The following is a 2,893-nucleotide window of genomic DNA, read 5'->3' on the forward strand; positions in this document are numbered from 1 at the left end:
TTGAAGCTTCTCTCCTGGCTTGAGTAACTATACATCCTGATACATATGGATTTTAAAGACAGTTTCATGATTTTATTATAGACTAAATGTCTCGAAAAATTCTGTTGAGACTAGAAAAAAAACTCGGTATAGAATAAATGTCAATTTTCCAATCCATAGATCCCTCATTATTACATGTCCATCTTTGACATAGTTCATCATGTCTTGCTGAATGTCTGCTGACAGGCATTACACCAACACAAGATACACAGCTGCCAACGCCTCAACTCACACAAACACATTGCGTTGGTGGTGGCCCCATGTACGTGTTAATCGGTCCTGGGTAAGGGCTAGGGAAGAGCAGAGCACTGCGCCGAGAGTGGGCTGCATGCCCACTCCAGTACAGTTAGCTAATTACCTGTTTTGTTTGGAACGTCTTGCTAGGCACCTCAGGCTGGCACTTTCTATCCTCCTGCTTCTTCCCCTGTGTGGTAGAATTACATGTGTGCATGCTACTCTGGGCTTACTAGTTTAAAAATATACATATGATCTAAAACTGCATGAATTTGTACAATAATAATATAAAGGAGATAGAAACTGAGGATGAGAAAAAACAGGGCAAGTGGCTATTGAAAGGTTGGGCAGGGAAAAGGTATAATATGCAAGTATAGTTTCCATTTTCCACTAGCAAATATTTATTTAAATTCCCTATAAACTATGAAGTTTTATTTAATATTACTTAGTAATAACATTCACAATATATGTAATTTTATGTTTTCTAGATACTACACTGTTAAGTATGATACTATATGGTCATAGTATGACTAAATTTATAGACAGTTTCTGAACAGTATAAAAGATTATGAAACTAATTTTTAGAATGAGAATTATATTCAAGGTTTCACAGTCTCTTAAGTTCCTCTTAATTTCTTCTTATTTTTTTGGTGTGCCATTCTGAGGGCTTGAACTCAGGGTGTGGGCGCTGTCCCTAAGGCTTCTTTGTTCAAGGCTAGTGCTCTGCCACTTTTCCTCTCACTCTTAGTTGCACTTCTTGTCATTACAAACCTGGTCCTACTTCAACTTGCTCCATTTCTCTGGCTCGCTACTCTCTTGAATGGTGTCTTCCCTCTCTTCTATCAGACATGTTCTTCACCCCTGTGGTTCCACACTCTGGCTTCATTTAGCAGAGCTGCGGATGATGTAGAGATGACACTGGGAAGGAATAGTTATTTAAGGGACACCTCTGTATTTGACATTGCTGAATCGCTTCATAATCAACAGAGAATTCAGGTCTTTCCTTTTCCACGAAAATACCTAGATGTTGTTGATCCCTTTTTAAGACCCCTTTATTGCTTAAGTCTCTACTACTAGTCCCTATATCATGAGGTCTAAGAACAATTCAGGGTTTCACTATCTGCCCCTGACAATTCTGTGAGTCGTCTTTGTTTTGTCTGGTTTTTGTGGTCCTGGGGTTTGAACTCAGGACCTTATGCTCGTTAGTCAGGCTGTCTTCCACTTGAGCCAGGCCTCGAGCCACACATCCAGCCCTCTGTGAGTAACCTTAAAATGTGTTAGCAGTGCTTCTTCTGCAGAGATCAGCACTGGAATGGTCTATGTAAGCGGCATCAGTAACCCAGGAGGGAGATGTAGACACATTTCATTGCAAAACAAATGTATATGATGACTGCGCAGACTATGGAAAACCTGCATGTCTGTATATCAAGAAATTTTTGAGAAATGAGAGTTTACGAACATGGATGGAAACAATTTCTATTTTTTCACTAATCTCTTACTGAAGTCTAACATTTCTTTCAATTAGGGATAAGGCAACGATATCTGTGAATTCTTCAACAATAGAAATTACAGATTTTTATAGCATATTAGAGTTCAAAATGTCATTTATGCTCATTACAACTCAAAATTGTTTTTGCTAAGACCTCACCACTAGACATTGATATTTAAGAACTTTAAGAAGCATCTATGTTCTATACTATTGGTTTTATTTTCAAAATGTTTTAATCCATTGAAATATAATTGGTTCTCTTGTAACTTCCTGTGTGGTATGGTATGAATTTAAAATAGCAATTTTGAAGGCACTCATGCATCTCTTTAGGCTGTTCAAGGAGTCCATGGCACAGAAAAGGTTATGAATGCTGGATTAAGCGTAATATGAGTTATACTTACAACTATATATTATATATTACAAGTCATTCTTTTATCTACTGGTGTTTTAAAAAGTTTATAAAATTTACACTCATATTGTATCATTGAACTATATTAGTGTGTAGCATTGGAATTTACTTATAAGTTCTTTTTTTTAATAATTATTTCTTGTCAAAGTGATGTACAGAGGGGTTACAATTTCATACGTAAGGCAGTGGGTACATTTCTTGTACAGTTTATAAGTTCTTGAAATATAAATAGGGTCAACATTTTAGAAACTTTAAGATTTTAGCTTCAAAAATTTTTTTAATCTCTGGCAAAGGTATTATTCTCTTTACATACTACCTTATCTTTACCCACTGACTTTTTGTTTCTGGCTCCTTGTTAGAGTTCCTGATTTATAAAGCCTTCTTGGGCCAGAGACACAGAGTGGTTTGTACCAGCTACATACCTCATTCTGACAAATATTATGCAGGTATTCACTTTGTTTTCAAATATTGACTGTGCCATGTGCTGTTACCTTGCTGGAAGAGGTTTAGCTCTGTTCACTCGTGCTCTCATGTCTTTCATTTGGCTTGTGTTTCCGGTACTTTGCATGGATGCCGGCAGCTCCACGGTGTGAATGGAGGCCCTGCAGAGGGGCCACGTTCCCTGGCACTGCCCATTGCCTTCCCAGGCTTCCTTTCAGACACCTTAGCAAGGTGTCTAGGATTTGACAGGTGTTCAGTAAATGCCAGTTCATGGCAAAAAA

The sequence above is a fragment of the Perognathus longimembris genome, chromosome 23 (genome assembly GCF_023159225.1).
Source record: "Perognathus longimembris pacificus isolate PPM17 chromosome 23, ASM2315922v1, whole genome shotgun sequence".
Taxonomy (NCBI): Eukaryota; Metazoa; Chordata; class Mammalia; order Rodentia; family Heteromyidae; genus Perognathus; species Perognathus longimembris.